Below are 12556 nucleotides of genomic sequence, written 5' to 3'. Positions count from 1 at the left end.
GACAACTGATGTACACAATCTGAGATCAATATAATTAATGTTGGGCGTAATTAGCTATGTATACCCTATTCTACTAGGATACAACCTGAACTTTATTCTACTAAACAAATTTACAATATGATAAATCAAATAGATATAAATATCGGCTATGCAGAGATGAAATGTTATGAACTAGGCTGGTTTGGGTTTTTAAACTTCAAAAATTTCTTCTGGTGGAAATTTTTACAAAAATGAATAATTAAATCATCTGCAAGTCTACAAAAGTTTCAGAATATTACAAAGTCCTTCCTTGACCCCTTTTATGATGGTGGTGCACTGGTGCAGCTCAGCCACTGATTCTGGAGCGCATCAACTAGTGTCATTTATGCATGAGCACTAATTGTCATAAATAGATATATTTTACATGAAACCAATCAGTATCGAAATTCTAAACCTGTATCACATAAGGCTAAACGTACTGAAAACAAAATAAACTTCCTGTCACGAAAAGATTGAACATGATCAGCTGCTAAAATACTCCCTTTGGCGACCCCCCCAACTTCCACAATAAGGGAAAACATGAATGGAGCAGGTGCGCTCCACGCACCTTCTCATTTTTTGTCATTTTATTTCTTGTATCTCTCAAATTATATAATATTTCGATTATATTTTTTTGCAAGTCACTCAAAAATAACAAATAGAATGGAGGAAACATAGTTCGGAATCTTATAAGCAAATTTAAATTTTAAATTATTTAAAATTCAAAATAAATTCTTGAAATACATATATAGATAATGACATAAAAAATCCAAAATATTTTTTTCCCACATTCCAATTGTTATGTTTAAGTGATCTGAAAATATTGGAGTTCAAACAATACGTGGTGTGATTGATATAAAAATGAGAAATTGTTTGAGAGGGGAAAAAAAAGAACTTGCACGGATCTTGATGCAGTATAGACGGTCTGGATACGGGTGCTCACCAAGCACCTGCTCTGAAAGTCCACTCTCTCCACAATAAACATCTATGAAAAAACGTGTGAAAATGCTTACCAATCATCTCAACTTTATGATTAGGATTTCTAGAATAAATATTGTAACATGGAATTTCCTTTTTGGTGAACTATTTCATGTGTGTAACGCGGAGATAAGACCTCCAGGGTTTATCTCGCCTGAGAGGATATTACCGCAAGGCGCTTGGTTTTGCCTGCATATGTGACAGTTGGCTTTTCTTTTCTCGCTTCTTCTTTCCTCTTTTCTTTTCCTCTTCTCTAATGAAACCTGCTATGGCCAGTCTAGCAACGCCATTCCTCCAAGTGTTTCTAATTGGTCGCGACCAAAAATGAACGCTCTGAAAATGAACGTCAACGCAGCTTTCAATGGAGCCTCGTATGTAGCTACCGCTGGAATTGTGGCTGGAAGGGGTCAGCGATCCTCGCGGCGAGCACCCAGCGTCGTGTACATGTGCTGAAGAAGCGGAAGCTTGTGCCATTCTGTTTGGGCTGGAAACGGCTGCCAAACAGCACCTCTCAATAGATGTGCTGGAGTCTGATTGTGTGGTGGCTGTGAAGGTTGTGCAACAGGAGTGTAAAAACCTGTCCAGGTTTTGGCACGTCTATGACGGGATCAAAGATATGTTGGGCTCCTCCCAGTCCTGTAATATTCAGCACATAAGCCGGAAAGACAACTCTGTTGCTCACGAGTTGGCAAACCTTGCTAAGAAGTCGAATTCCTCTTTGTTGTGGCTGGCGCCTGTGCCGCATTTTATTTCAGATTTATGTAACAGTGACATTGTAAACGACTCTACTCGTATTGAATGAAAGCTTTCTAGTCTCAAATAAAAAAAAAATCTTGTACGTAATTGTTCTATCCTTTATTTTTATATTAATGAAATAACCATCTGCCTTTCTCGTAAAAACCGAGGCTCTCATTGTGTGTTATCACCGTGAATGTCAGACTGCCAAGTGCACGGCCGTAGTGGGTGGTTGGTACCAACTTGGTGGTGTTCAGAGCATCTCCAGTCGCGTCCCCAAAAGCGTCCCCCAAACCGTGCCGGATTGAGCGTTTGGGGGATGTGTTTTATTCGTGCCACCTTTGGGGGACGTCGCTCCCCAGCCGCGTCCCCAAACGCCGCCCCCAAATGAATATTGGTGCACGAAAATAAAGGTTTTCATTCAATTTTGATTATATATTACAAAGTTTGAATGAAAACGGCTAGATTTCATCTAAACCTAGACTACTGACCGCCCGGCGGTGCGTCCGACGGCCCCGCCCCGTCGTCGCTTCCCCTACGCCGCAGCTCCTCCTGCGCGCGCCTCCTCTCCTTGCGTTCGGCGGTGGCCAGACGGTGCCGCTCCCGCCGCGCGTCCTCCTCCGCCCTCCCCTGCTGGGCCGCCTGGAGGGAGAGCTCGACGGCGCGACGAATCTGCGCCTCTTCGCGGGCACGGGCGTCGTCCTGGAGCTTCTTCTCCGAGTCGAAGGACTCGACGAGCGCGCGTTGCTGATCGGCCGTCTCGTTCGGGTGCGGCCCGTCGTCATCGGACCACTCGAACTCGTCGTCGTCGTCGTCCTCCACCTCGGTCTCCTCCGCCTCGGCCTCCTCCTCCTCCATTGGCGCCTCCTCCTCCACATCTCTTGGCGCCTCCATCATCGCCGCCGCCAACACGGCGTCCTCCGCCGCCAACTGGTCCACCCGCCTCCCCCATAACGCCCTCGCCGCCGCCTCCCGCCGATGAGGCTCCTCCGCCGCCACCGCTGCCGCGCGCTGATCGACTCCGCCACCGGCGCTCTATCGACTCCGCCGTTCACGGATAGCGCCTCCGCTCACCGCGCGGCGCTGGCGCTCATCAGCCCACCGCTGCTCCATCTCCGCCGCTCGGTACGGCACCGTCGCGCCTCTGTCTCGCCGAGGCGTCGACGCCGCAATGGTGGCGTCCTGCTGCTCTCGCCACGCTGCCGCCGCGGCCTCGCCGACCAGCCGGGGCCATGGGCGCAGAACGCCGCCGATCCGCCGCCTGCGCCGCCTCCCGCCGCCGGGCGGGCCTCGCCGCCGCATTGCCTCCCGCCGCCGACGGTGTGCACGCCATCGCTCTTCCCGGGCCGCTGCTGAGGGGTCGGTGTCGACCTGCGTTTCCGGGACTGCAAGTGGAGGGGACGGCGGTGGAGGGAAGTGGCCAGCGCCGGGGCGGTTCGCCATTGCTACTGGTGGTGGAGGAGACGGCGGTGGAGCGACGAGGGCTGTGTTTGTTGCCGGCGGGGTGTGGTGGCTACCGTTGAGCCGGGAGACCTTTTATAGACGCCGGCGTCGGGAAGAAAGCGCGGAACAAAGTAGAAGAGGCGGGAAGATCGCGCGGGAACGGGCGGTGGCGTGCGAACGCCGGCGACGCGTGGAGGCTGCGCAGCACCGATGAGACGTCTCGCCTGCCCCTCCGTCGCCATTAAGGCAAAGATGCCGCCGTGTGTCACTGCGCGCGAATAACTTCCGTCGCGAGGTAGGCGACGGTTAGGTTAAAATTAACTGTGCCGCTGACGGGTCGGCCACGCCACTCCCCGTCTCGCTTTTCGTTGTGTCCGGCGTGCCCGGTGCGTCCCCTGTGGGATGGGGACGGGCTCGGGGCGCCGGACACCGTATGGGGGCGCGCCGGACAAAAATGGGCTTTGGGGGACGCGACTGGAACGGTTTTTTTGTCCGGCGCGCCCCAAATCCCTTTGGGGGACGCTTTGGGGGACGCGGCTGGAGATGCTCTCAGGGCCTTTTTTGACCTAGAAATACTCTTTTGGGTTTCTTTCCTCAAAGGTCTAATTTTTTTAGTGCAATTTCAATACGTAGCTAAAAGCAACTGGAAATCTTTCCTTCTTTTTTTACCCAAACCAGCATAGGGTAAAAGATCTAGAAAACCATATAAAAACCATACGCCAAAAATCTGCATTTTTCTCACCTTCCTTGGTCCGACACCATGGCGGCGATCATGCTCATTCTCTAGTCGGCAGGCGTACTCCCGCAACTTCTTGCCACCATCAGGTAAACAGTGGAGACCACAGAGAGAGCGCACCCGCTTGATCTTTAACTTCAGCTCCTGATCAGTTAAATTCTGGAATTCCTCCACGTCCTCCTCACCCTATTCAGTGCAATTTCTATATTTAGTGACCATCCAGTGCAGTTTCAATAGCTGAAAGCAGATTGTGTAGCCCAGAACCTAGCCCTAAACCCCAAAGTAAATCCACAAAACCCTCTAGTAAAAAGAAACCCCCAACTTCCAAATCCCGAACAACTATCCTCGCAGTTTCGAGAACATTCCCCCAAAACTATTGCGCGAAACCCAGAATTTGCTCACCTTCCTCGGCCCGGCAGTGCGGCGGCGATCAAGCTCCTTCTGCACCCGGTAGATGAACCTCCGGGACTTCTTGCCGCCATCGGGTGTAATACGCTGAAGACTGGTCAAGCGCTTAATCTTTGACCGCAGTTCCTGATCGGTGAATTCCTTGAACTCATGAAGATCTCCCTCAGCACCGTCGGCACGCACCGCAGTAAGGGGCTGCGACGTCACGCGCGAAGAGGAGGAGCCGATGTGCCGCACCTCCACCGGCGGAGACTTAGCTGTGGGCATACCTTAGAGCCGCCGTCTGGCGGCGGACGGGAAAAGAAATTCGGATTGATAATACTAACCAGTTTCACAAAAAAAAAAGATAATACTAACCAGGCCCGTTGATATGCCATATGATGGGCTGATGGCCCTGTGTCGAGATCCATTGCACGCAATGCTCTACTTTTGTTCCTTTTTGCACCGCTGGATGCCTGGATCGACGGTCAAATTTGCTTCCCTGTTCCTGTATGACTTCTAAAGTTCTCCCCCGTGATGGAGACGCGTGCTGCACGTACTGTATTTTCGATTAAGCTAGCATACATGGCCATGTGGAACTTGAGCTCGATAGTGACCTTGAGTATTTCCGATCGCACACCGACACTTTCCTGCTGGCTCTTTTCCTGTATATGGTCGAATTTCTATACCGCGAAGAGCATCGCGTGTTCCACAAACAGTTCTGTTTAAAATGAGTAAGTCTTCAGGAGTCCTGGCACCACTTATAGTCTTATAGTACATTAGTACCATAATGGAAACTTCATTTCAAGACATGGAAAGTTGAGAGCCCGCTTTTATTCGCGTCTTGGTCGTCTGTCCTATTCCATCTGCAAATGTGTAAACGACGAGGCATATTCAAGTCTGAATGTTGAAGACATTCTGATGCAAACTTCCGGCCGGTCCAGCCACTCCGGCGTGTGAACTTTCGTTCTTAAAGACACTTGACTTGACGGACCTGACTGTGATGAGCAGATATTTTGGGATAACTTCTTAGAAGCTTTACATCGTGATCGAGAGATTGCACGGTAACTGCAAAAGAGTTTGAGTTGTGGATGTGCACCGATCGAAGTAGCAACCAAGGGTGAAACTGCAGCATCTAGCTTTCTCGTCAGTGATCAATATTCAGTCGGGCCAAATTGCGCGCGCGCGCGCACGCTTCGGTCTTTGGCTGTATCTTCAGCCTTCGACTTCGACAGTTCCACCACGAAGAGGAACGAAAGCGGAAGGAGCAACGAAATCCTCTGCTCTTGTGTCTGGTCGGTCATCCGGTACACACTGACCACACATACGAGAGGCTGACTGAAGGTGAAGTTTACATCGGATGCGTGCATATATAGGAATATTCTCCGCTTGAGGTTGAGCCTATGGAAAAGGATTGTTGGCGACTTTTGTTTGGATTACGGATTTACGGTGCAAATGCATGTAGTTTTCTTGAGGTGAAAAAATGCATGTGATTTCTGTCGAGTCAAGTTCATGGAAAGGCATTTACGGAGTGATAACGTGGTAATGTCTGTCGTCTTCAATCTCTACATGGGCAGCCTTTTACATGTAGTTTCTTTATAATTTTTCGATAAATGACGCTTTATTAATCGAAGTATCAAGCTTTACACCCAGCATAGGTAAGGACTTCTATCATACGGCTATGCAATCACTCATGTTGGTAATAAAGTCCTTAGTCGTATTCTCCAACCGTGTAAACACCTCCATAAAAAGATCTCTTTATAATGAGTGGCCGATTTAGATTAATTTGTTGAATCCGTGCTAGTTTTTCAAAATTAATACAGTTAGATGTTTTACTTGCTATTTCAACTAACTGAATATCTAGTTTTTTTAAGCTAACCGCTGCACATGCCAATCAAGGGCATAAATATGAAAGCTAGTAACTAAAAAAAACATTCAGTTGTTGGCATAAATTAACCTGAACATGAAAAAAAATATCGTGATTTATTTTGAGATTTTTGTAAAGAAAATGTAGTGTTAAGTAGGTTGTGTTAAGATTGCTAGATCGTCTAGGGTAGATCATTGCCAGGTAGGAGCGGGGTACTAAGGGTTTACCTTCTCCATTGGAGGTGGAGCTCGCCAACCTGGACATGCCCCACCACTTTATATATCACTGGCGACAGGGCCCCACCAACCAGTGAACGGTTGGCGTCCCCAATCAGGGCGCTGTCAAAGGGCATCGAGCCGTTGGGCTCGTACGTGGTGGAGATCAACCTAACATTCTCCCCTTTGATCTCAAATTTACTTTTAACTTTATACTTTCATTTTATTCATTTCATTTTGGATCAGTTCATAGGGCATGTTTCATCGTCACAGCTCTATTGCTGATAGAATCAGACAGCCACGATACACTTCTCTGTTTTGAAACAATTTTTTTACTTTTGGACCTCTTATGATCCAGGATAGGTAAGACATTTCCTTAAACCCATGCCGGCTACGTGTTCCTTGAACACGCTGGGTGGTAAGCCTTTCGTTAGCGGATCCGCAAGCATATCTTTTTGTCCTTATATGCTCGAGACTTATAGTTTGATCCTGGACCTTGTGTTTCATAACATATACTTAACCTCAATCGGTTTCGTAGCATTACTCGACTTGTTGTTGTGAGCATAAAATATTGTAGGCTCATTGTCGCAGTACATCTTTAGTGGTTTGTCAATACAATCTACCACTTTCTAGTCGGGTATAAATTTCTTTAACCATAATGCCTGCCCCGTGACTTCATAACATGCTATAAATTCTGCATACATCGCGTATGTTGCAACTATCGTCTGTTTGGAGCTTCTCCACGAAATAGCTCTCCCTGCGAGAGTGAATACATATCCAGATGTGGATTTTTTATCATCTTTATCTCCCGCAAAATCTGCATCTGAATACCCTCTTATTTCTAGGGAATCGGATCTTCTGTATGTTAGCATGTAGTTCTTTGTGCCTTTCATATAACGCAATGTCTTCTTTACCATTTTCCAGTGTTCGAAACCTGGATTTTCTTGATATCTACCGAGTACTCCGGTGATAAAAGCTAAGTCAGGGCGAGTGCACACTTGTGCATATTGTAGGCTTCCAATGGCCGAAGCATATGGAACCACTTTCATTTGATCGAGCTCGTATTGATTTTGGGGACTTTGAAATTTCCCAAAACTATTGCCCTTGACTATAGGAGCAGGTGTGGCATTGCTCTTATGCATATTATACTTAGTTAGAATCTTTTCTAAATAAGTCTTTTGTGATAGTCATAATACTCCATTTCTCCTATCTCGGTGAATTTCTATGCCCAAAATATATGATGCTTCACCAAGATCTTTCATATCAAAATTTTAGGACAAGAACTTCTTTGTCTCTTGTAGTAGACTAAGATCACTGCTGGCAAGCAGAATTTCATCCACATACAAGATTAGGAAAATATATTTCCCACTTTTAAACTTTTCACAAACACAGTTGTCCTCAATATTTTCTTTAAATCCAAATCTCTTAATTGTTTCATTAAACTTTAGATACCACTGTCTGGAGGCTTGATTTAATCCATAAATGGATTTCTTTAGGTGGCATCCCATTTCTTCCTTGCCTTCCATGATAAAACCCTTGGATTGTTTCATGTACATATTTTCTTCTAAATCTCTGTTTAGAAATGTCGTCTTTACATCCATTTGATGCAACTCTAAATCAAAATGTGCAACTAGCTTGTGCAATTATGATTCTGAAGAAATCCTTACATGAGACTGGAGAAAATATCTCATTGTAATCTATCTCTTATCTTTGTGTAAATCTTTTGCCACAAGTCGTGCTTTGTACTTTTCGATATTCCCATTGGAGTCATATTTTATTTTGTAGACCCATTTGCATCTCACTGTTTTAGCTCCTTTAGGAATATTCTCTAAGTCCTAAACATTGTTGGCACTCATCGATCTCATTTCGTCTTTCATGGTCTCCACCCATTTTGATGAATCTGGGCTTCTCATGGCTTCTTCATATGAAGTGGGATCACCTTCCATATGAACTATTTCTGTGTTGTAAACTTTGTAATCAGTCGAAATGGCTGATTTTCTAGCTCTTGTAGACCTTCTAGGGGCCTCATTCTCTAGAGCATTCTGTTTCTCAACTTGTGGCTCATCTTCTGGAGGTGGTTGTTGTTGCTCCCTTAATTTCATGCTCAACAAATGGTTCATTCGGCTCCTGACGGACAGGTTCTGAATTTTCACTCATCGTTGTCATGGGTGGAGTCACAACAGGCGTTTGCACCACAATCGCATGGATTATCGGTGCATGTGCACATGGTAGCGCAAAAAATGGCTCCCGAGTCATCGGATTAGGTGCATGCACCCTCTTCTTCTCAAGATCAATTTTCCGAGCTACCATGCTCCCCCTCATCATTTCGTCTTCTAAGAAGACAGCATGTCTCGTTTCCACAAACTTTCTATATTTGTGTGGACAGTAGAAACGATAACCTTTTGATTTTTCAGGATAGCCAATAAAATGACAGCTGACTATTTTGGTATCTAACTTTACGATATTTGGATTAAATACTTTGGCCTCAGCAAGGCTCCCCCACACTGTCAGGTGGTTTAGAGAAGGCACTCTCCCTGTCCATAGCTCATACGGTGTTTTGGGCACCGATTTGCTTGGTACTCTGTTTAGAATGTGAATAGCGGTTTTTAACGCCTCAATCCACAATCCCAATGGTAGGGTGGAATAGCTCATCATACCGTGCAACATATCCATAAGGGTACGGTTGCGCCTTTCAGCTACCCCATTCTGCTGGGTTCATCCGGCATAGAATACTGGGCGACTATTCCAGTCTCCTGTAAGAACCTTGCAAAAGGTCCAGAGACTTGGCCATATAGAGTATGTCGACCGTAGTACTCCCCTCCACGATTAGATCTGACTATCTTTATTCTTTTATCATGCTGGTTTTCAATTTCAGCTATGAATATTTTAAATTTATCCAACGCTTCTGTTCTTTCTTTGATTGGATAAATATAACCATATCGGGAGTAATCATCCGTGAATGTTATGAACGAATCATAGCCATCCACACTTTTCACCAAAAATGGTCCACATATATCGGTGTGAATTATTTCTAGTGTTGCGGTGCTTCTATTTGCACCCTTTTTAATTTGCTTTAGAAATTTTCCTTTAATACAATCGATGTATTGTTCTATGTTTGAGAATTCTAATGGAGGAAGAATATCATTTTTAACAAGTCTTTCTATTCTCCCACTCGAAAATGGCCTAAACGACAATGTCATAATTTCGATGATTCATTAGTTTTTTTCTTTTCTTTTGTTCCTTTTTTCGATGCGGATACCTTGTCATTCACATTACACACAGACAACACTTTTTCACACATGGATAATAAATCAAGTTCATTGTGAAGTAAAGCAACACCCGCATAAGCATTATTACACCATATGGCACACTTGCCATATCCTTCATGTCCATGTGTACTTTACTGTCACCAGTTGCTTCAGCAGCTGGGTCATACATATCTTTGAGGAACCAGTGAACTGGCTCTTTATTCTTTCAAGATACTCCCCTACAGAAGCGCACTCTGCAATTGAGCCTACAATAGTATTCTCAATTGTATTCTTTATAAATAACATGCACTTTTTATTGCCACTTAGCCACTTTTCATTCTGTCATGCAGCATCATCATCCTTGTCATTTATGACTAGATCTTTTGGTCTGACCAGCTGTAGGAACCCAGTCCACCTCAGCATAAATTGACCTTCTTTCTCCTTGTCACCTATGAGGGTTGGAACATCCTTGATGCAGCTCATCAAGTAGTACCCTCCTTCAAACCACAATGAAATGAGATCATAACAACAATTGCATGCAATAATCCAACGTTGGTCAAAATTAGAACATACAATTGTGTGTGTAATTAAATCTATATCACCGTTGGGCAGAAAATAGAGATAAATGCACAACTTATTGCAACAAAACATGATCGTGTCATTAATAACGTTGGTCCAAAAATAACATAACCATAATTATCACAATGATCACTTTAATCATTTCTTTAAAATTTTGATTGTCACTTTTGCACATATTATTACAACAAAACATGATCATGCCATTAATAGTGTTGGTCATAAAATGACAGGATCATGATTTTTTCAACAATCACTTTTAATCAACCCTTTTTTAAATTTAACCATCACTTTTGCATTTTTAATTTTTTTAAAATGCATATTTTAACTATTTGCAGCGAAAACTTTTAAACTCTTAACTTTGAAATTTCAAAGACATTACTTTCACTTTTAATTTTTTCAAACAAATATTTCGTTGGTCCTATTTGTTCAGAAAAAATTAGACAAAATTAGGCCTAAAACTGACCTAAATATGCTAAAATAAAGCCTATGTAATTGACTTAACAGAAAAAACTGTGTGCAGCCCGAAATTCGGCCCACAACCTAATTTCACTCCCGTGCCGAAAACGGCCAACGACCTGCTTCTGCGGATGGGATGTCTCACCCCCGCGCTGCCCACCGGCCTGCTTGCGCGGCCCACGCTCGCCCCGGCCTGCGGCCTACTTCGGCGCGTGTGGAGCGACGCCGGCCATCCAATGAATCGGACGGTCGAGTGCGCGTCTTGCTGGAACAAAACCGGCAGCTTCCAGCCTCTCTCCCCAAAACCCTAAACATTTACCCCTGTGGGGCTCTTTGTCTCTGCCTCCTCCGGCGGCGGCGCGGAGGCTTCACCTCCCGCCCGCGCGCGCAGCCCCGGCGGCTCGCTGGTGACGGCCCTGCCCGCCTCTTTCTTTCTCGCTGGGAGGCAGCCGCTCGCTCGCCCGCGCGCAGCAGGTGGCCGAGGACGAGCCCCTCCCCTTGCTCTTCTTTTTCGTTCTCTGCCTCTCCCACCATCAAAATACGACGACACACGGCGGAGAGGTGGAAGGAGCGGCGCCCCCATGGCCCTCTTGTCGGTGCGTGAGTCCACCCGAGGGTGGGCGCACCGCCGGCAAGCGGCTCATGTGGCGGCGCCCTTTGCTGGCAGCAGCAACCTGTGGTGGTGGCGGCGCGGTGCCCCTCTATGCCGGCAGCAGCAACCCGAGGCCCTGGCCGGTGACCATTTCCTTTTCTATTTTTTTTCTTTGTGTAGGTTTTGGTCGCAGGGATGAACTGGTCTTTGCTATTTCGATTTCTGTTTCTTTTCTACCCGAAACGGCACTAAATCTACACACTAGCGAGACTCTAATACCAATGTTAATATTGCTAGATCGTCTAGGGTAGATCATTACCGGGTAGGAGCGGGGTACTGTGGGTTTACCTTCTCCATTGGAGGTGGAGCTCGCCGACCTGGACATGGTGGCGACGACGGCGCGTAGGTGAGGGAGTGATGGCGGCGGAGCTTCTCGTCGGCGCTGCGCAAACCTAGATCGGTAGGTGTGTTGATGGGGCGAGTGGCAACCCGGGTAACCTCGTGATGCGTGCCACATGCCCCACCACTTCATATAGCACAGGTAGGGGCTCACCAACTAGTGAACGATTGAGCGCCCCCGATCAGGGCACGGTCAAAAGGCACGTCGAGCCGTTGGGCTCATACGTGGTGGAGATCAACCTAACATATTGTAGTTATGTACTCTCATAGGTCATATATGTAAAAGTGTTCAGAAGAATCAGCAAATAGAGAGAAGCCCCAGAACTCCTTACCCCCTTCACCCTGTACCTGAAACAGTGAAACTGTATGTGAAAAAATATTGAGTTCATCAAGTATAGTTTCCCTGAATTTCTTCATGGTATTAGAGCAGCCCGATTCTCGGGCATCATTCTTGGGAAAGTTCGTACCAGAGGAGCGGTGTTGTGTCGCAGGTTGAATTTGTGGGAGAGTGGCTCATCCTTCCTACGGTGAGATGTGTAATGCTTGGCCCCTACGTACTGCAGTTGTGTTACTGTTGCTGTCATCAAACTCACCTCTGTCATCGATCCATTTCCACAGTTGCTTCGTCTACTGCATTTGTCCATCAGTATTAAGAGGTACTAGTACTGATTGTTGCTCCACGCAATTGGATTAGTGCTGTCGAGGATCTTGCTAAGCCATCACGCTGCAACGTTTTGCCTTGTGACTGAATTTTAGAAAACAAATTTGCCTGTGCTGCCTGTGTGCATTCGAGAACAGCTCACACTAGTACATCCAATTGCCACGAAATTTAGTACTTTACAAGTCCTGTGAGCCTGTGAGGTAGCCTTTACAAGTCACACAAGTTTTTTTTGTTTTTGTTCC

This window comes from Lolium perenne, chromosome 3 (genome assembly GCF_019359855.2).
Source record: "Lolium perenne isolate Kyuss_39 chromosome 3, Kyuss_2.0, whole genome shotgun sequence".
NCBI lineage: Eukaryota > Viridiplantae > Streptophyta > Magnoliopsida > Poales > Poaceae > Lolium > Lolium perenne.
This window is presented reverse-complemented; position numbering follows the sequence as displayed.